A 23,849-nucleotide genomic window follows, 5' to 3' on the forward strand; every position below is an offset into this window, starting at 1 on the left:
AAATATTAGTTTCCTGCTGCTTGTCAGCTGGAAAATCTTTAATCATTTATTCTGATTTCGCCATGAAAATATTTTGACTTGTGAAATGGTAGGTTTTGTGTCTCTTCCTCTTTGGCTTTTTTGCTCTTGTTTATTTTTTTCTCCTTTCCTCTTCTTAATAGCAATGACTTCTAGACACAGAGGTTATCTATTTCGCCTGGTCACTAAGGGTGCAGATAAAATATGAAGCAGATCTTTAGAACCAATAGCAATAGAAAGGGTCTTGCATACCAGACTTGCTTTTGAACATCTTTTCTGCATTTAAGTTAATTTACTTTCTCATATCAAGATATTTTCAGGCACAATATCCTAAAGTCTCAGGATTCTCTTTAATGGCTCTGTGATTTGCCTTGCCTTGACCTGGATTCCCATCAACACTGGGGATTTTTTTTTTCTTTTGTTACACAGTTTGTGATGAAATTAGTTGGTGTTCTTTAAAAGCATTTTTGTTGTATAAATGAAAATGCAGTCATTATAAGCTAGCTAGTGATTCTGTGTTAACACTCTCTCTGTCTTCTTTCCTATGCTCCAAGGAGTACAATTTCAGGGACAGTATCTACATGGAGAAGGTCCACAGGTTACCACACAGCACTAATGCAATTCTAGATTGAAATTCTTCAAAATTTAAAAAAAAATGAAATTTTGTGCTACAGAAGACTGAGCTTTGATTAAGAAGACCTGGTTCCAATTGCCAGCTCTGTCATTGGTTATGGGATATTGGGGCCTCTCTAAGAGTCAATATTCTCATTGGGATAAAATACAGATATGCCTAACCTACCTCACAGGATTATTTTGAGGTTCAGATGAAATGATATTTTTCCTTATGAGGAACAATCAGGTAAATTATGCAGGTTGAATGGAAGAGAGCAATATCTTTTCTAGGACCCCAAAGGAGAAGCTATGGTCAGTGTTCATTACCAACTGACTAGAGCACACTTAACGGTGGGGTAGTAGAGTTGAACAGAAAATAATTTATGTAAGAAAATAATTCAGAGAAATAATCAACAGAAGTTTCTGATAAGTATTTGGGATGCTAAATCGTGCCAATGAGAGGATGGCATCTAATATTATTTGAGCACCTAGATTGGGAGAGAAATTAGATTAGTGAAAGATACACAGAAGTTAGGAAAGCTGTTAGTTTGGGGAAAGTTTTGTTTGGTTGTTATTTGCTTTGCAGAGGTGGAAGCAATGAATCATTTCATTGGTATAAATGGTTTATGGCTTTACATAATTGCACTGTGTTTAGGGCTCTGTATTTGGCTGGGATTTTGAGGGTATCTCTGTGTGTGCCTATGGTTTCAGAAGTTCTTATATGCAACTGCAGATTATTACAATATGTACTACATCTAACTTCAGTACTTTTTCTTTTAAAGCAAATCCATTTTTTTCCAATCCCAAACTAATTTGGTATTTTGTTAATAATATCAGAGTTTCCTGTAGTCAGAGGAACTTCTGCTGCTCTTCCCAGGGATTTGTTGTAAGCATTAGAAGATGAAATACACCCCCATCTTATTATCTACTGTAGCATTTCTGCAATGACAGCTGCTCCTTCCATGTGGAGAAAATTAGCAGATGGATAGAAATGACTGGCTGGCAATAAATGCAGTGCCTATAATTTCTGGAAAGGGGTCATCCCTCAAATAGAGTCTGAAATCTTGGTTTGCTTAAGAAGAATAAAGTAGTGATCAATGGTGTCTTTCACCATTAAAAACTGTAAACTCATAAGGAGAAAATAATGCACCTCCTTTTCATTAGTATAGATAGTCATTTTATCCAACTAGTCCTCCTTATTTCTTAAGGTTTAGTTCATTTTAATGAACTTTATATGCTCACAGCAGGCTAGGTACAGGGTGCACAATCTCCAGATTGTCCAGGGACATTCCATTTTTAGCCAGGAAGCTCCTACATTCTATGGCATCTCTCAGAAAATCCAAAGTGATATTTGATCTCCCTGTCCAGATTCCTAATTCTAAGAGTTGTTGCAAAACCAGGATCCCTGGCCAGAATTAGCCCTAATTGTTTTGCATTGACTTTGAATGCTTTTAGGTGGAGCTTGTACAATCCATATAGTTCAGGTAACTTTACTGCCTATTCTTATCTTGAGATCTACACACACACATTATCTGCCTGCTTTTTGAGGCATTTACAGTCTATGTCTAAGAAGTGTCTAAATTTTAAAATTGAAGTTTTTGGTGAGACATATGTTTTTCCCTTAAAGAGGGGGGCAAAAAATAAGAAAATTTGCCTCTGGTATACATGAATATGTCTGTTTTATGACCAAACAAAAACATATTCTCTGAAACTAAAAGAGTGAGTTGGCAGTACCAGTTTCAACTAAAAGATCCCTGTATATGGGCATCTGTATAATATCTGGTGTAAAATACAACCTTAAAGGTCAAACACTCTCAATGGAAACAATGTCACCTAATATTAACTATAGATCTTATTTGTCTTCCAAGAATGGGAATCACCCAAAGACTGAGAAAAAAGTATTATCACTAAAGGGTTCAGGAAACAGACCCTGAACTACCAGGACTCCAAAAGCAAACAATGGAGCACAAGTCAGAAAAAGAAAGAGGAAAATCGAATCACTTACTAAAAGAGAATTTATAAGGTGCAATCAGAAAAGAAGATGATTCAAAAATCTCCCATCCATCTCTGACTGAAAAATAGAGAGACAGGGCCCATCAGACTGAATGAATGATGCCAGGCTTGATAATATTAAAGCCCCTGCACAGCAAGCTCTGGAGCCTAAAGGGAAGCAGCGTGTTTGAGATTTAGTGAGCGGCTTCATCATTCACTGCACATCCTCTGAACAGGAGGCAGCGAGTGTGCAGGGGGAGAATATCTGTAAAGGTAAAGAGATACATGAAAGCTTCAAGAACAGGGCAGAACAGCATGGGGCCCGTTGGGCCAGACACTGCACCTGAGCTTTCCAAATAAATATTGCTTGAATGGACAAAGGGAAGAAAGAGGAAAAAACAAAAGGCAGCTTCATTTTAAGGCCTGGTTTGTTGTAAAGCTAAAAACAACCAGGGTTGGCAGGGTTGTGTTATTATGTTTCAAATAGTTTTGTCACTCAAACGCTCAAAGTCAAAAACTGAGAGCAGAGAAAAAAGAGAGACCAAACCCGGCTGTTCCTTCCCACCTTTAGGAACCCAGAAATTGATTAGCACAAGGTTGGTCACCACAGAAGTCGTTAAAAGATGAACCAGAACTGAATAGATGCTGTTCTCATCTTTGTTCAAGATATTGTCCAAAGTAGACATTTGAACATAGATCTGTATAAATCTAATCCACCTGTTCGTTAGTCCTTTGCTCCTCAAAGTACCTTCGACAACCAAAGCACCAGCAGCACCCATGTGTCCCACCCTGGAATCTGCATTTTAACAAGATACCGAGGGAATTTGGGGGCACATTAGAGTGAAAAAAAAAGCAGTGCTTTATATGGTACCTTAAGGAACTGAGGAAAATTAACATTTGTAATGGAACCAATTTCTTTAAAAGAGGTTTTATTCCCCCAAGCTTCCAGCAGCTAGAATACATAGTATCTGGAATCTCTGGATTCCATCCTAGAAGCTTAAAGAGATCTACACACACACATACACACACACACACACATGCACACACACACGCACACACCTGTCCATCCCCATTTTCCCTATTATCTTAGTCTTTTGTATATTTTTAGGTGGAGCTTGTACAATCCATACAGTTCAAGTACCTTTACTGCCTAAGAAGAACAACAGAGTGAAGATTAAAATACATTTTCTTTCAGTTCTATTTTGACAAGACTGATTTCATTCAAATATGCAATGGGGCAATTCAAAAGATCATAAAGAAAAGACAACTTCAGCTTAAATCCCTTCAGAACAGATTAAGGAGTGGGCCAGCATGGCTGCAAATACAGCGCAGCCCTACAATATCACACGCACCATTAAGGAATAGGTCATCAGTTGATTCACATTTTCATACAGTGCTTGATCCCACACAAGAAAGGTATGTGTTCATTGTAACAAGCCAACTCCTGCACTAAGGTCACCAGTCCAACAGCTATCTGTGAAGAATCTGCCAAACACACACATAAGTGAACAGTGAAACCTTAGGCTGTGGCAGCAACTGGCCAGCCAGCTGGCCGTCACCTATCACAACTGGCTGACATTTCACACCACTAATATAATTTACCAGATGTGGGAAAGATTAACTTATTTAATTTTTGAAATTTTAAGTCTTTTCTTAACCCTCACAAAATAATGTCAGAATGAGAAAAAAACAAACATTTTAAAAACCAAGAACTAACATTTATTACTATATTAGCAATTGCTAGAAATAAATAAAAAAATAAAAACCCTGAAAAATTTAACACTCATACCTGACAAAGACAATCAACAAAATAAGAATTGATGAATACTGCATATTTACATATATGCACATACACACAAAAACTCACATTCATTTCTAAAACCAGAAGTTCTAAAAGCTCTCATGGAAATCTCTCACTTAATGGAGAAACAGAACAATTTCCATAGGATCAGGAATAAGGTAAAGATGTCCACCATTCTGCAACATGTAACTGCAAGTATTATCTAATGAATTTATATGAGACATCAATGAGCTTCTGAATCAATAAAGACAAAAAAAATCATGTGAACTTGGAGATAGTACTAACATATACCTGAAAAATCCTGGAAGAACAATGATTAACTCAAACAACAGCAGTTCAATAAGGTAGCAGGTTATAATATTAGCATAGAGAACTAAATTTCCAATAGGAGACTAGTTGCATAATTTCCTGCATCCAAAAAATGAAGTACTGTGCATCACTTTTAACAAAAGTATGGTAGCTTCTATGAGCTGATATGGATGGAGATATTTAGGATATACAGTTAAATGATAAAAAGCATATGTAAGAATGAGGAGATAGAAAATCCATGTGCATTTATTCATTTGTACAAAAAATACAAGAACAATGGATCAAATTAATACAATTTATTATCTATGGGGGTAGAAACAGGGTATAAAGGATAAAGAATGTGTGAATGGAAGTGGGGTAGAAAGAGAAAGGGCAAAAGACACTTCTTAGAGCGAATGTTTGTGTATAGTTCCAACTTTTCCAACCATGTTAATATTTTACAAGCTCATATGAATAAATAAATAAATATAATCAAATATTAGAGAACCATGGAGAAAACCCAAATAAATTACAAACATTTATTCATGAACTTAAACTCTATGACAAATAAATAATACTGAGGAAGCAAGAGGAAAAGAACTGAGATAGGTAACTTTGGAAAACAAAATTCTAGCAATAAACTGTAAGCTAAAGACAAAAAGAACAGTATACAAATTTGTTTTTCACAGCAGTATACAATTCCAAGCTAGCAATTCTAAAACAACATTATGTGTATTCTAGGAGTGAGAAAATAAGTGAATCAATTATGAATAATAACAACCAGGTTTCTCACTGTCATGGGGAGGAGTTGCAAATAAGCATTAACTCTGCAATATCGTGTTGTAATCAGAAGTATCAGCATGAACTCACAGTTTTTTATGTACTGATAGGTAAATAAAGAAATAGATAAAAACATGTGTGTGTATTCACACATCCATTTCATAGCTCTGCCTACTGGGAAAACCTAAAACAATACCACAGTCATAAGAAACAGGTCCAATGCACAGACCTCAGTTTCTAAGTGCCATTGTTCAAGGAAAGGAATCAGGCTTCTTGGGGGAAATGCCTGCTTCCAAAATTGGGACAGGAAAAGAAGAATATCAATGTGATATATCAGTATGTCTCCAGAAAATAAGGAAGAACTCAAAAATAATGGTGACATGTTGAAATGACACAGAGATCAATTATAAGGAGACCATGGTGGCCGAATATGGTCAAGATGTGACAATAAAATAAACAATAATAATAGATCATAATTCATGGAATAAATCTAATCTTCATGTATTCATATTGATATAAATAAGGGGAGAAGGAATAGCTCTCCATTTCAGTAGAATTCCAGTTGGAAAATATGGAAGGAGTGAGGAAAATAAAAAGTATCATTTGGCAAACATCACAGTAATTGCTACAAATAAGAATCATCACTGGATGGGAAAGTTAGTGGGTGAAAGTATCATGAGGGACACATCCTTTACATGGACTCAGGGTATCTCCCCCACAAATACTTAATAATTCTGAAGGGGAAAATATCAGTTTTATGCTGTAGAAGGTAGGTAGATAGCACTTCAATCAATCAAAGTTAGCATCACCATGAGTGAGACATATCCATTCCACAATAATGCACTGAGAGAGGCACAAGATCACTAGTGTGGGTAGTAGTCTTGCCAAGACCACAACCTATTTATCATGTGGAAGCACCAAGCAACCCCATATTGAAGGTGTATTCTACAAATCACTTATCAGTACTCTTCAAATATGTCAAATTCAGCAAAAGAAGATTGAGGGACAATTCTAGACTGGAAGAGAATGAAAAAATATAACTGTCAAATGCAATGCCGTCATCCTGGAAAAGGACATTACTGAGACAATTATGGAAGTATGAATGATGTATATAAATTCTAGCCTATTAATTTTAATTTCCTAATTTTAATTATTATATGGATATGTAAAACATTGGCATTTGAGAAAGCTGAGTGAAAGACACAATTTTTATACCATGATTGTTCCTTGTGAAAGTTATACACATGTAAGAGTTTAAAAAGGTTACCATTTAAAAAAATAGAAATTCTGTAATTCATAAAAAAACAACATAAGTAAGAATTAGAAAAACTCAAAAATTCAGAAATTATTTGACAACAACAAATGGTGAGAAAAAATAAAATATCATCTTGTAAATGAAATCCAGCCTAGAAATAACACAAGAGCTAATAAACAAGACAAATAATGCCATAAGACAGAAATAACGTGAAGTGAAAGACATTTTTTTTAATTCTAAGAAAATGAAGCCATTTAGAATTTCAGGCAATGGGATCAATATTGAAAATAGGCAAGGAATGTCTAGCACACAGATATCAATTCCTAAAAAAGAAAAGTGAATTCTAATATATCTCTAAGGATCAGGAAAAAAAAACACTACATTCAGCAAACTCTCATGAAATAATAAAAAAAATTCAAAATGACATATCAAAACTGAAAGAATTCCCCACGCAAAGACACTTCGCAGGGAGAATTCCAATTTTATTGCAAAAAGCAGTGTGCTTATATAGAACTAAGGGGGAGATGGTAGGGCTTAGATAAATGGCAGGCAACCCGTTTATTGGCAAGTTCTTCCAGATATCAGCTCCGGAGCCCAGGAATTAGTTCTCATTGGGGCTAAGGTTCCCTGCCAGCAAGATTTGAAATTGGCGCCGGCGGGAGATTCACACGGGCGGGAACTTTTCGCGCCACTGCAGAAAAGAAGAAGGTAGGAAGAAGAGGCCCTTAGGCGCCATGTTGGGGTTTTTTCTCTGGGGTATGGCTGCCGTTTATACTTTTCCCAACAAAAACAATGTGTTAGGTACCTGAGTCCATACTGATCCAGAACAATTAATACCAAGACACTGTCTGAGAATATCACTGGATCGTAAAGAAAAAGAAAACTATTGGTAATCTGGGTGATAAGAGAGTATGTTCATATTGGAAAGACTGAATTATGCTTTTTTGATGACAACACTTTAGAAGAAAATTGAATGGGGACAGTCAAAGTATTATGGAAGATATTTAAAGAAAGAAAATATGAGACATCTATTTTATATCTAGTCAAACTGACCTGCAAATTTAGAGAGGTACCAACAAATTATTATCCACATTTAATTAGCCTGTCTTTAGAGATAACTAGGCTAAAAGCTCAGGCAAGCAAAATGACTAGAGATATGAACACTTTCAATTTTTAAAAAAATATTTTTTTAGTTGTAGATGGATATAACTTTATTATTGTTTTTTTTTTAATGTGGTGCTGAGGATCGAACCCAGTGTCTCACATGTGCTAGGCAAGCACTCCTGAAGCTACAACCTCAGCCTGAACATTTCAATTTCTGTGAAAGTAATATGGGAATACGGCTCCCTCAGAACTTATTGTAAATTATTGTAATGGTTTGATCCACCCCGAAACTTAGCCCCTGAAAAAAAAAAAAAAAACAGTGACTTGTCCATTTCTGAGTCCACCAAATCTGAAAGAGTACCGTACTTCACCCATAGAAATCATTGAATAAACGTATGTTAACAAAAGCAAAATAGAATTTAATTATGTTTTTAGATGTCCTAAATGAAAGGTGCTCAATGAATGTTTGTTAAATCAAAAGCAATTTAAAAAATTAAAAAGCAAAGTAGGTGTTGAGGGCATAGGTCAGTGGTAGAGTGCTTGTCTTTTATGCAGGAAGCCCTGTGCTTGATCTCTAGCACTGTGAAAGAAAGAGAGAGAGAAAGAGAGGGGGGGATCAACTCACCATGAGGTAATGGATNGGGAGGGAGGAAGGAAGAAAGAAAAGCAAAATAAATGGTTTGGACACCACAAGAGCCAAAACACATTATTCTCAACATTCATTTTTATTTTTATCTTGATTGTCATCTTTGTCACATAAAATAAATGGATAGTTATCATATTTCACTGAAGATTAAAAGTTTCTTCCCTGTGAAAAACAAGTGAGGTCCACTTCATCCTTTTAGGCCAGATATCACAAACTATTCTTCCTCCTCCTTCCCATTATCACCATCACCACCCTCTTCCTCACAGCCATCATAGCTGCCATTCACTGAGCTCTCATTATATACCATAGCTTTCATTAGTTACTCATAAGAATCATCTCCATTAATCTTCACAACAATCCTGTAGGCATTTGCAATTGTAACACCAGTTTTTCAAATGAGGAAACAGAGGATTAGAGACATTTAAGTAACTGACCTAAGACCACACAGCCAGTTTACCTTCTGAATTGGAGTACACTCTGCAATACAGAAGAAGGTTATTTACAACATGTCCCAAAGTCTCAACCGCTTTGTAAGTATTTAATCCAGTGCCTTCAAGGGATAAATGATGGGGAAGAAATGCACAGAAGGGAAGGACCTGGAGTTGCCACACACACACACCAAACAGTACCTCCCAGCTTCTGTCTGACTTGCACATTAAACTTTTGAAATTAGATTTTGTTCAAAGAAAGGATTTTACTGCTTGATGTTTTAAAAATTGATGTCCTATGAATCTGATACATGACTTGACCACCTTAGAAATCTTGACATCTTTGTCTCCAGTTTCTTATTTGTAAAATTAATAGTCCCCTTCACATTTGACAAGTTGATGTAAAAAAATGGTTGATATTCAAAAGACAAAAATATCGTATCAAAAACATGTTATTCACTCCTTCACGAAACATTTGTTGTCCAAATAAAACACCTACTATGTGTCAGATACTATGCTTATCCTGAGGATCATAACAGTGAGCAAGCTCTCCAAGGCATTTACGTGCCAGGGATAATTACCAAGTGGCAGCTCAAGGCAGATATCACGTCTGTCTTGTCTGTTCCTCTCTCAACACCAACAAAGCACAGTGATCAGCATGTGACAGTGAACTAATTCATCTTTATCTAAGGAACACATGAAATTCAACTCCCTAGCCTAGTGCTGTCAGAATATTGCTTCTCGGATAGTCAATATCTAAATTAAACCAATAGTGCCTTTTTTGTATATTGTCAATTCAAAAGATTTAATTATGGAATACCAATTATTCCTGATTATCTTTGTCTGAGATAGGGCCTCCTCTATGCTGCTATACTCAGCTTTTGATTAAAAGTCACTGTATTTTCCTTACTAGAGAGAAACATGGGGATGTGGCTCAAGCGGTAGCGCGCTCGCCTGGCATGCGTGCGGCCCGGGTTCGATCCTCAGCACCACATACAAAACAAAAGATGTTGTGTCCACCGAAAACTGAAAAATAAATATTAAAAAAATTCTCTCTCTCTCTCTCTCTTTCTCTCTCCCTCCCTCTCTCTCTTTAAAAAAAAAAAAAAAAAGAAACACTTAATAGAAAAACTTCACAGCAAGGTCAAAGCCATTGACATCAAGAAAAATATTTTTTTTTATAAAGCTGTAAAGGGAGTTCTATTCTCCTATCCAAAATGCAAAAGTTGTGATACAGAAGTTTACTGCTGAGATCTCTCAAAGATGACCAGAAATTGGAGTCCTTTAAATGAACTGTAGGACCCAGAATATACTTTTTTTCCTGGGAGAAAAGAAAATTCATAAGCAGTTTACTTGTTTTTTTTTCCTATGCCTCAGAGGCTTCTTTCATATTAAGGTGATGTTTCATTATGGACCAAAAAGCAGACTGGACCTGTACATGTCCCTGATGAGTTCATCAAGCCAAAAAATATCTCTAGAGAGTCACAAGTCTTCCCCTTCCTACTGACTCTAGAGGCAGGAAAGTGATTCTGCTCTTCCTCCAGAGGATGTCACTGTGTTTAACACTGGCATATAATAAAATCCCCATGAGTGTCCTGGGGCAAGGAACATAAGTGCAGAAAAGTAATCTCTGCTGATTGAGGCTTTCAGTAGCTAGAAAACATTCATCCTGTCCCCTGAAAGCAAGGCTGACTGCCAATACCATCCTAGGAAAAGGAATGGAAAGAGTTATCCTGGAACTTTGAAGCACCTTTTCCTTGAAGCCCTAGAGGAAGAAAATGGAAAGACAAGAAAAGTGGCACTCAGTGCAGAAGAGAAAGTCAGGAAACAAAGTGAGCCTGAGTCTTGGCTTTGACCTTGCTACCATGTAATCTTAGGTAAGTTTCTTTAATTTTGCTTGGTTCACATTTGTTATTTGCAATACGGTATTAGAATGCTCTATCTCCATCTCAAGGGACTTTCTCCTTCAAAATCCATAATTCTAAGTTAAGACATGCAAAAGGAAAGAGAAAGTTACAGAAGAGGAAAAGACGGGAGAAGAGGCAGGACAGAGGATTTGGTCGTTGAAACACAAATTCATAAGGAGAAAACTGTCCAAGATTTATCACTTCATGTCCAGAATACACAAACTACTTCCTCCTTCATTTTCTCTCCTGTCTCTGGTGTTTCTTTCTCAATACAACATAATTCTAAACTGATATTCAAATTCTTCTAATGCCTCTCATCATCTAAAGGAGGATGTGAAAACTACATTGACCCACATTCAAACTTTTCTACAAACTGGTTTCAACTCACCTACCAGCTTAGTCTTCTATTATTGCCGCTAACACAAACCCAGTCCTACAAGTCAGTCAGGTTTCCTTGTCATTCCCAGAATAGTTTGTGGTCTCTCAACTCAGAGCCTCTCACCTGCCCAGGGAACCACGTCAGCAGCCCCCATCCTTTTCTGCTCTTTCATTCTTAGTCTAACCTTCGGGAAACTTCTCAAGTCCTGGCCCTTTCTTTAGTCTTTCTTCGACTATTTTAATCCATAGCAACATCCCCAACCTCTAAACTTACTTGAGAAAACAAAATGGTGTAAAGTTCGCACAGGTATTCCCAGTTAGCCTGTGTTCTTTAAGTCTGATTTTACCATTTGCTATATAAATTCAGCCACAATATTCACTTTGATAACTTTCAACCTCTACTTTAGAGTAACATTCATGTATAACACACAGGATATTTTCTCTTAAAATTAAGTGACATTACACACTGAAGGCACTTGCAAAATGCCACATTGTTACAGTTTGGATCTGAAATGTTCCCCAAAGTCTCATGTGTGGACGGCTTGGTCCCCAGTGAAGCAATATTCAGACTTGGGGAAGTGATTGGATAATAAAGGTTCTAATCTCATCAATGAATTAATCCCTTGACAGATTTATAACTGAATGGATTATTTATTGGGAGACCATGGAAAATGTTGGAGGTGGGGATTAGTTGAAGGAGATAAGTCACTAGGGGCATGCCCTAGAAGGGGATATTTGGTCCCCAGCTCCTTCCACTCTGTCCATCTGCTCCCTGGATGTCTTGAGATAAGCAGGTATCTTCTAGCACACCCTTATATCAGGATGTTTCCACCTCACCACAGGTCTAAAAGCAATGGAGTCAACTGACAAGGAAGGAAAGCTTGAAACTATGAACTAAAATAAAGCTTTACCCTCCTAAGTTGTTTTCTCAGAAGTTTAGTCACAATGGAAAGCTGACTAATACACCCATCATCAGTGATCAACAAACACTGGCATTTTTAAAGCAAATCTCAGCACTAACATTTACATCACCATCAAATTTTGCCCAGAGCTTTTATTTAACCACAGATTTAGATTAAAAATCACTGGAGGAGAGTATTGCATCTTATATGTTATGAATCTGCTTCAATACTTATCATCATGTCCTATATTTAACGGATCTCAGTAACAACTTGTTATATAAAACCTTAGGTATACATTAGACTATCAGTATTGGTCTTTCTTGAGATTTTCATATACTAAAATAAAAATCAGAGAGAATAAAGATTATATTTATAATGTAATCCTAAAAAAACAGTCTCCATTTAATATTTGAAGAAACTGGGGTTCAAAAGGTTTATGTACCTACTCATGATCACATTTTTTTAATCAAGAATTTGAACATAGGTCTTTCCCCAAATGAAAACAAGTGACCTGGAGAAAGTCTGGAAATGTCTTTACCTAAAAAGTGATCTTCTAGTGTCTTGTCTTCTTCCTTATTTGTCCCTATTCTTTCTTGACATGACTCCATTCCATTTTATTACTGAGAAGCTTCTGCATTGGCTTGAATCTTCACCAAATTCTCTGTGTTGTTCAGCTGAATCACACATACACCCATAATTTCAGGAAATTAAAAGTCAAATAACTATTTTTAGCTTTCATAAACAAAGAAGGTAAGAGGAGCAATGGTCTATTTTCTATTCACTCTGAATAACTCTTTCTTTCACTTGGCTGCTCAAGTTAAATACTTTGTTATCTTGGATGCATACTTATCTCACACACTTAATCCTCCCCAACGGCAAATGTTACATAACAGTCCCTGCCTTCCAATGTGTGAAAACCATTACAACTTGTCATGTTGATTACTGACACTTTGGCCAGGTTACCATCAACTCTTACCTGGGCCACTGCAAGGGCCTCTCAACTGCTTCCACTCTTGACCACCCCTAAACATCTTTATTGTGGTCAAATTTTCATAAAATAGCCTGATGCTGTGTCATTTCTCTAATGTAATCCTCTGGCCCCAATCTCATTCTAAATGAGATTCATCCTTAAAAGTTCTATACAAACTGGCCCCTAGCTACCACCCTGAATTAATCTATCTCTTACCTTCCCTTTGCTTATATCACTTATCAAACACTACTTGTGTTTGTGTCTCAAGCACATCTCTTATTCATGGTGTTTCCATTTACTCTTTCATCCACCTGGTAGTCTCTTTTCCCAAATATACATGGATTATACTTTCAGGTTTCTGCTATGTATCATTTTATTAGAGAGGATCTTTTCCCCACCTCCTCCAACCCATTGCTCTCTAATCTCTTGCATATTATTTTCTTCATTACACTTAGCATCACTGTGTTACATATATACCTCTAGTTTAATGTTCTGTTATCACTGCTAGAGTCCAGGTTCTAAGATAATATGTGCCTTACCTGTTTTGCTCAGCAATTGTACTCCCAGCTCCAAAAGCAATTCATGCCACAGAGCACTCATTTTACAAATAGAGAGTGAATGAATGGATGGATGAGAACACAAATGAATGAATTTCCTAATCTCTGGTTTCTGAAAAGCAGTTTCATGAACTGAGTATATTTTTCATTTAGAATAGGGATGGCTCAACATGGATGTGGTGCTCATACTTCCTCCCTGAAACGGTCAGATTCCCAGGTTTGTTACTGATGAAGAAGTAAATTCAATCCTTTTCAGTGGTCCAGCTCTATTAAAGATAGTGCTTTAAAAGTTTTAAGTTAGTTCACTTTAGCTTTTTCCCACTAAGATAAATGGGTTTTATCCTGCATAGATTGGTTACATCCTTTTTTTCAGGGAATCATTTTAATGAGAAATCAAAATATACTTATAGTGAGCTCTCATGGATCAGGAAAACAGTTGTCTTAAATCTGCTGAATATTTAAAGCTTCAATATAAACATAGTTAATATGACTTTTATATGTCTTCATCAATGATAAAAATTATCAAAATAATATTTCATAGGTAAATTTATCCAGTGTAAGATAATGCCTGTTTTCCTTCTTTCTCACCTTCCCTCCATGATGAGAAAACCTCAAATCTTTATAAAATAAAATATAGTCAATTATTTGTCCAATTCCAATATTTTTAGTCCAAGAAAAGAAGAAATCCTCTAGATACTGTTGCTCTCCTCCCTCCCAGGTTCCAGATTGGGTAACCACAATTATCAGGAAGGGGTTTTTTTCTCCTTCACTCTGTCATCTGTTCTGAATTTACATTTTACTGGGCTCTGTCAGGTATAGTGTAGCAGATGGCAAGTGAAATCCAATTAGTGGTGTCTCACAAGTTGTGTCAAGACTCTTCAATTAAGGCTGTTTTGTTGAGAAGTCATTGGACAAGTGTTAGCTCTGTTCATAGGCAAAAGGAATCAGCAACACTGATTCTTTGTTTGACCTGTCTCAAAGTTTGCTGAATGAAAACAGACAAATCCCCAGGGGCATTTTTCAAATAAATAAATAAATAAAAATAACAAGGCAATTGCTGAATATTATAACTGTCTGAGGCAGTGGGTGATAGGTAGGCAAACAATGGGCATACCATAGAACTTCAAACTAAGAGCAGGAGGAAGAAGTATCTACAAGATATTTGAAATTTTTTAAATTTATTCCTGGGAATGTGCATGCATGGTATACTGTATGTATACTTGGGCTGTACATACCCATAGAGGACTTGAAAAGTCCCTAAATTCTCATTAGTGTCTAACCTTAGGCTTTGAAGGGGAGAAAGTAAAGTTATCCATTTTCTGACTGTTGAAGATATGCCTTGCCCCACAACTTATCAATTTCAGGAAATTAAGAAAATCTCTGTCTAATCATTAGAAGACCACTAAGTTCCCTGAACACAAACTTCAATGGTCACACATGACAAAGAGCACACCCTTTATAAAATTAATTTAAAAAATCACTAAATAAAGATCCTGGGGTAGAGGAAGAAACTGTTTTTCAAAATTGCTACATTATGTGTCTAAATTATAGATATTTCATAAAATTATACACATATTTGTATATATGCATTTTGTAAAAGAACCAAAGTATGGCCTGCACACAGGAAATAAAGCAGTTTGTAGAAACACCCCAATGGAAGTTCAGATATTGGACTTGGTATAAGGACTTAAATCAGCTATCATAGATATATTCAAAGATCTAAAGAAAATCAGGTATGAAGAACTAAGGAAAGCGTAAGACTGATGTTTCAACAAATAGAGACTATCAACAAGAAGAAAGCAAATATATAAAATAACCCAATAGGCACTTGAATTGCAAAGTACAATAGATAAAAGGAACAATTCATGGAGGTCCTCAACAAAAGATTTGAGTAGACAGAGCAATATTCAGTGACTTGAAGGAAGGCCAAATGAGATTTCCAGTTTCATGAAAAGAAAGTAAAAAAAAGTGAAAAAAATAGCCAAGTCAGAGACCATGAGGACTCCATTAAACACACCAACATAATCATACTAGGAGTTTCAGAAGGAAACTAGAAAGAAAAAACAAGACACAATGAACAGTCCAAGATAATGACTGAATTCTTCATAAATGTGATATACACTCAAATAACTCATCTAACTCCAATAAAACTAAACTCCTAATGTCCACATCTGGATATATCATAACTTAAATGCCAAAAGACAAAGAGTATTTTGAAATCAGTAAGAGAGAATTGAGAGATCTACAATGAGAGTGATTGCTGATATTTCTTCAGAAACAATGGAGACCACAAATCAGTGTGATAATACACTTGACATGGAAAGCAAGAATTTTATATGTAGCAAGATTATCCCCTAAAAAAATTGAAATTATGACAGTTACAGATAAACAAAAAATAAATAAGTTCATTATTAACAAACCTGTTACACAAGAAATAGTAAATAGAGAAAAGTACACTAGACCAAAACAAGAACTCACGTGAAAAAAAAGTAAAAGCACTGATAAAGGTAACTACACAAGTGTATTACTTTTCATGACTATGACCAAAATACCTGAGAAAAACAACTTATTGAAGGAAAGGGTTTTTTGGCTCATGGTTTCAGTCCTCGGAAAGCTGTCTCTATTGCTCTGGGATGCAGACAAGGCAGAACATTATGGGAGTGGTTACTTGTGCCAGAGGTGGCAGCTTACCCCATGGTAGTTCAGAAGAAGAGAGAGAGGGGAAGGGACCAGGGACAAGATACAGTTTTCAAGGGCATGCCCCCACGGACCCACTCCTTCAAGTAGGTCCTATCTCCTACAGTTTTCACTACTTCCCAATAATGTCATCAAATGATCCACCACTGATGAGGTCAGAGTCCTCATGATCCAAGTTTTTGGGACCAAGCCTTCAACACATGAGACTTCAGGGGACATTCCAGATCCAAAACATAACAATCAGTAAATATAAAAGGTAATATAAATGTATTTGTATTTTAACCTTTCCATCTGATTTAAAACTCAACTAGAAAATAAACGATTATACATTTTGATGATGTGCAAGCAACGTATAAAGATGAGTTTTGTATGATAACACACAAGATAGGGGAGGGAATAAAACTATATAAAGGAAATACTTTTGTGCTACTGTAATTGTATCAAAATCAACTAGATTATTATATATCATTGTGTAATTGAAATCCTCAGGATAAACAGTTAGAAAGAAAATTAATTAAAATAGTATACTAGATAATATTTATTAACACAAACACAACAGTAATGAAGAAATGGAAGAATAGAAAAATACAAGTATAGAAAAATAGCAGTGTAACAATAAATAATAATTCATCAAACATGAATGTATTAAGCTATTTAATCTAAAGATTGAAATTAGAAGAATGAAATTTTTTTCTTTCGATTATAACCTTACTATGAGAGATACATTACATATTTAAAGATGAGTTAAAAGTAGAAAAATATATGTCATGCAAACATAGTAAATAGAGTGACCATACTATTTTCAGACAGAATAGACTTCAACTCCAAAACCATTAAAAAAAACAACATATAATGATAAATGGTTAATTCATCAAGAAGCTATAATAATTGTAAACATGTGCACACCTATTTAAAAAAGCACAATAATTGTAAACATGTGCCCACCTATAAAAAAAGAACAAAGGAAAAGCCAACAGGAATGAGTCAAGAAATAGACAATTCAACAGTAGATGAAGATTTTAGCTCCCACTCTCAGTAATAGTGCAACCGGGCAGAAGAACAAAATGGAAACATCAGACTCATATAATATTATGAACCAATTAGATTTACAGACATCCATGGAACATTTGGTCCAATAACAGTAGAAAGAAGCTTCTTCTCCTGTGCACAAAGAGTTTTCTCCAGGATGGACCTCCTGATAGGCCACAAAACAACATAGATAATATTTAAAAATTTAAATCATACAAATCATTTATTTGATCAATCATAAATAAACTTAGAAATCAATAGCAGAGGAAAATTTAGGAAATTCACAAATTCAAGAAATTAAACAAAGTGCCCCTAAATAATCAATGGGTCAAAGAAAAAAATCACAAGGGAAATTAGAAAATATTTTGAAATGCATGAAAATGGAAACAGGGCATATCAAAAGTTACAGAATATAGTGAAATCAGCGCTTAAAGAAAAACATATATTTCCTAGTGACTATATTAAAAGAGAAGAAAAATGTCATATCAATAAAATAATCCTCCACCTTAAGAAACTATAAATGATAAAGAAATCTAAAATAAGCAGAAGACAAGGAATAAAGATGAGAAGAGAAATAAATGAAATAGAAAGTGAAAAAAACAATAAAAGTCAATGAACTATTCATATTAGCCAAACAGTGGAAACAAGACAAATGTCTGTCAAGTGATAATGGGTAAACAAATCTAGTAAATCTATAAAACAAAATATTTTTGAGCCATAAGAATGAATAAATTACTAATACATCCAACAATATTTTAAAGATGAATCTTAAAAATATGATGCTAAGTAAAAAAAGGCAGACATAAAAGGCCATGTATTTTATGATACTATTTATGTAAAATGTTCAGAATAGGAAAATCCGTGGAGACAAAAAGTACATTAATGATTGCCATGGGCTAAGAGAAGAGGAAAGTGGGCAGCGATTGCTAACGGTTTTCTTTTGGGGTAATGAAAATGTACTGGAATTAGATAATGGGGCTGATTGTACCACTTTGTGAATATATTTTTAAAACATTTAATTTTATATTAAAATAGATAAATTATATGGTTATGTGAATTATAGCCCTATTTTTTGTTTCTTTCTCTCTTTTTTTTTTTCTTACCAGGGATTGAACCCAGAGGCACTCAACCACTGAGCCACATCGCCATCCATTTTTTTTTTTATATTTTATTTAGAGACAGGGTCTAGCTGAGTTGCTTAGAACCTCACTAAGTTGCTGAGGCTGGCTTTGAACTCTTGATCCTCCTGCCTCATTCTCCTGAGCTACTGGGATTAAAGCCATGCACCACCATACCCAGCAATAGCCCTATTTTTTAAATTATAAGAGTTGTGCCAAGTAGATTCCCTGTTCCAGATACACCATTATTCTTTTACTCTTTCACCATATGTACTTAATGGGATTTGGAATAACCAGTCCTTAACCTCCCTGCCCTTCCTGTGAATCTCCAGCTGTCGTTACAACCACAATTTGTAACTTCTCTGAAACCAATGATCTTTAGGAAGTCATGGGGCAAAGAAAAAGACTCCCTCCTTAAACCTATGCCTCATAAAAGGAATTTGGGGGACTTACTCCATTAGCTGGCCCCATTAAGTTCTTAAGTCTTATCTATGCAATGGGCATCTGTCTACCGACTTTTTAGGAAACAGTACCCCTTTCTTCAGTTGTCCTTTTTGTCTGGCAAGTCATCAAAGTCACATGCCCCACAATATCTCAGCTTCTTGTAGCTAAAATAGCTCAGGCTGATGACTGACAAGCTGCTTCCATAACCAACGGTGTCACACTTGAAGAGCTGCTAGGCATTTGCTGATGACTTCCCTAGTGCTATCATATGATGTTAATTAATTTGATTTCTCTGAAGAGGAAAGAACAGTCTCCTGTTCCCCTCTGTTTGCACAATGAAGTGCTTCTGCTGCATACCTGAAACTTGTGTCTGCCACTGCTAACCAGGTCACCACTTTCAATAAACACCTTGCCAGCAGCTGAAGATGGCAGGATGATTTATTTACAAGTTTAGCTTCCTTTAATGCATTTTAAATGCTCACCTTTTACTAGCTAAATCCATACCTAAAACCTCATTCTCTGGGACTAGTCCAAAATTGAACTATAACACCAATTAATGTAGGTTGCCTTCTATGTTTGACATTGCACAGCAAATAACTTCTATCCAATGTGCAATCCTTCTTTCTAGTCTGAATCAGCAGTCTTTAAAGTTCCTAGCAGGCAATCACTTTATAATCCTTTCCATAGATCAGATTCTTGCACTGGGAATTTCTGAACTTTCAGAACATTCCTTGTTTAAGCTCAACTTTCTTGGTCCTACGTCGCTTTATTCTAAATTTTAGAGCCACAGAACACCACTCTTCTGAAACCTACAACCTGCCATCTGTTGGAACTCCAGCCCAGCCAATGTTTCCTGGCTTCCTGCTTCTCTAAGGAAAGAATAATCTTTAACAAGTTTTTCTCTTTTAAAGAAAAATAATCATTAGTTCCTTTGCTGGTAACTGTTGTTTATCAAATATCTATATAGGCATAGAATTTCTAGGACAAACATAATTGTAACTAACCATTTTTACTAAATATAAACTTTGTTTTCTATGTACCAGGAGAGGTTCTTTACTCTTCTCACTTAAAACTTGAGAGAGTTATGTTTAAAACTAAAGTCCTGTTCTGGTGGACTTGGGTGAAACCCTGTAGGTATCTATCTATTTCTCTCTGTGTAGACAGGAAGTCTAGCACACAGGCCATTCATGAAGATGAAGACATGCTGCTCCAAGGTCTTACCTGTTTCCCTTCAGAAAACAAAGTTGTGTAAATTTCCTTATGTCTGTGTTCCTTAGGGGCAGTGTAATCCAGAAAAGGAAAATTCAAGCTTGTATTTTAGCAATTGCTATGGGAACCATACATGCTTTTTCATTTCCTTAAAAAAGGCCTACCCAGGTTCTAGCCTTTTCTCCTCAGAGTTTTGCACAAAACATGAAATAAGGGAATATTCTATTTTTCCCAAATTGGTAATGGTGACTATCTCTTCAAAGGATAAACTATTCTTTATCTTCACTATTCTTTCAAAGGATAAACAAAATAAAATATACCTTGCAATTCTTCAGAACTATAGGAAAATATTAAATTATGGACATGGAAACATTTTAATCAATAAAAGAATTATATAAATGCAAAATTATATTGTTATCATTACTTGAAGTTTTAATCTCACATCCAGTTTCTAAGCCTAACAATCTATGAAATCATGTGACACATCAGGGAGAAAAGTTGGGTAGCATAGTGAACATCTGGTTCAAATTTCTCACCCCTGGGTGAGAAGCAATTTGTCATAGCTGAAAAACTTGGGCAAATTCTGATTCTAAATTATTCAGTTTTGTTGAAGAAGCATTTATGGAGCAACCTCTTTGTGCCAGGTACTGAGAAAGGCACTAAATATACTCAAACGCAAAAGTGCCTAGGACACAGTCCCAACTAATTCCCAGCCTAGTTGTTGAGGCCTGCCAACCAAAACCCATAAATATGTGAAGGAGATAAAACAGGGATATGGAAGCAATTAATTCTGAATTGGGGGTCAATTATAAAGAGGAAAGCGTAGCAGCCATTTATAATTACAAGTTAATGTGTTATGTCTCCCTGGGATATTTCTAATTATGAAATGAAGGACTCTATCTTCTCTTAATAGAATTTCCAAAGTCTGTAAAATCTTAATAGAGAGGATTTTTGTCTAAACTCAGAAGATTTACTATATGCACTCATCCATTATACCTCCAGGGATCCCCTTCTAAAACTACTGTAAAGGATTTGAAAAATATTTATAAGCCTTCAAACAAAAAGAAAGTAGGAGAGGAGATGACAACAGACAAGAAATATCTAAATACTGGGAGATTGAAAGCAGATGGTCTATCTGTATGTGATTTAGCAACTCGGAGTTCTCTCAAACTTATATGCCAGAGGAAGCAAGCCAATTTACATGAGAAAAAGGTCAGGAATTGGGTGCACCAGGTATTGCTGAATGTGAGATGTACAGAAAGTTGGCAAGCATAGAAGGATTGGTTGAAAGTCTGCGTGAGGAAGAATCAGAAACCCTTGTCTCATTCTCTAGGTCACAAGACTAAGCAATGTCCCTTCACCTTCCATGTCAGAAGTCTGTCAGTTTATTCCCCAGTGATTGAGCTGTTCAGCTCCCCCAAATAAGGTCATCAGGCACAGCTGGAGAAAAGATATGGTGCCCTGCAGAAGCCAGGACACATTACAATGAAAAGAAAAAAAAATAACGGCCTTGAAAATTATCAACAAGTAGAGACACCCATCAGTCAAAGGAATGGGAGTTTCACTGTGAGCAGATTGAACATTAGTGACAATAATCAACAGAGGCAATGAAGAAATATTTTCAAGAGCTGAGGGAAAACACTTGTTAAATAAGAATATTGTACCTTGATAATGTATCATTCAAATGAAGATGAAAATTCTTTCAGACACAAAGTGAAGTTCAGTTTCCTTCTCATTCATTGGTAATAAAAGAACTACTAAAGGATGGACTTTGGTTAAGATGCCAAACAAAAACAGAGTGGAGAGAGAGTAAATGAAATGCAATTGGTAAATTTGTATAATTAACATAAAATAACATTATTTGTTTCAAATAAGCAATATTTAAATTAAAAAGAATATCAAGGGGGCTAGGGATGTAGTTCAGTGGTGGGTGTTTGCCTAGTATGCACAAAATCTGGGTTCAATCTTTAGCACTACAGAAAATTCAACCAATCAATCAAGAAAGATGAAAAAAAGTGATGGTTGGTTAAGGTTGTTTTGCTAATGTTCCTATGTCATTCGGAAAAATATAGAGATACTGCTTGACTTTAGATGATGTAAGGAACGAAATTAAAATTAAAGATTTATTTAAGGTTGTGATGATATTTCACAATATATGCCTATATCAAAACACCATGGTGGATATCATAAATATATTCATTTTTATTTTCCAATTATGTCTCAATAAAGCTAGGGAGAAATATATTTTATTTGTATTAATGTCATGTACTTCTAAGAGACAGGAAATCTTATTTCTTGTATGACAGCTATATGAATATTTGTTTTGTGATCCTTTATTTGTCCTGGGCAAGTTTATGTGTATATATTGCACTGGGATATTTGTAATTAAATAAGACTTTTAAAATAAATAAAAATATAATTAAGTACTTTCCAAACTGGTGAAGAAGAAAAACAAAGAATTTTTTTTTAAATATATAATCCAAGGAAGGTAGATAAGGAGAGGTTTAAAATGGAAGTTAAAATAATGATGACAAATAAATAGCATTAAAAAAGATAGGAGAAATTAATCATAATTGAATATAAATTATAATAAATGTAAAATTAATCCATTAAAAGACCCTAATATTGGATTTTCTTTAGAAAGATAGTTGCATGATCTTTGTAAGATGCATACTAAATTATGAGAAAGAGTTTGAACTTTAAAAGTTAAGAAAATTTGCTAGACATATTTTTACCTTGTATTGCAATAGTAGTATTGGGGAAGAGGTAGAATTTGGGACAAAAACTTTCAATAGGATAAAAGAGTCCCAAGGAAATAATGTTGGAGTATTTTTAATAAACTATCTTCAGAGGGTGAATGATCAAATAGGAAAGAAAGGGATACATTTTTTATTGTTGTTTAAAATAGAAACCCTAAAGCAAACATGTAAAGTATTAAATTTTGTAAATTTTAACAAATTTAACAAATTAGCATTAGGTTGAATTGTGTTCCTCACATTAAGCAATGTTTATTACTTTATGTTTGATTTATTTTATAAATAAACAAAACATATGAGTGGTAATGGCTCTTGGTGCACCTCCATGAAATAATAATTACTGGGGCTTAGTTTTCAAAGCTCAGTGCTCCAAAGTAAAGGATAAAATATATTTGTTTTTTAAAGCAAGAATAGTTCTAAAGAGAATATGAACCAAAAATGCTGGGTCATACTTTATGATTAGACAAAAAAAAAAAAAAAATTGCTGGTGATTCTAAGGTAAAGTGCCCATGAGTAAGTGATCAACAAGTCAGCAGTGGAGAGACTATGCCAAGATCAGGGTGGCTAGGCAGAAAGATGTGCTGTAATCAGGATCTCATAGAGGAGTAGTTCCATAAAACTCCTTTATCAAATTACAGCTGCAGAAACCGAGGGAGCATGGGAAAGGAGGAACTCAGGTAGTTACGGCATTGGGAAGCCTTAATACTAAATCTCATTCATTAAACTTGAGGAAATATGATCTTCCTCTAAGAGTTTACAGAAGCTAAGCAGGGCACAGGAGTGGGCCCCTTACTTCTACCACAACTATATCCTGCTAATGAGGATACCAAACATAAGATATATATTGGGTTAACCATTATTTCTCCACACCTAAACACAGGCTCATTCCACACTAAAGTCCAGGTCTGAACACATGACCTGGGTCTAGCCATTCAGAGTGCCATATTTACTCACATAA

At 35.4% G+C, this 23,849-nt stretch overlaps 1 protein-coding gene across 1 annotated transcript in view; it reads right to left on the reverse strand.

Moving 5' to 3' along the window:
- Positions 1-23,849, reverse strand: part of Agbl1 (AGBL carboxypeptidase 1) — a gene marked incomplete at its 5' end in the record, with an annotated part of 696,476 nt that overhangs the window by 367,546 nt on the left and 305,081 nt on the right. The window lies entirely within an intron of this gene.

This window comes from Marmota marmota, unplaced genomic scaffold, assembly GCF_001458135.2.
Source record: "Marmota marmota marmota unplaced genomic scaffold, marMar, whole genome shotgun sequence".
NCBI lineage: Eukaryota > Metazoa > Chordata > Mammalia > Rodentia > Sciuridae > Marmota > Marmota marmota.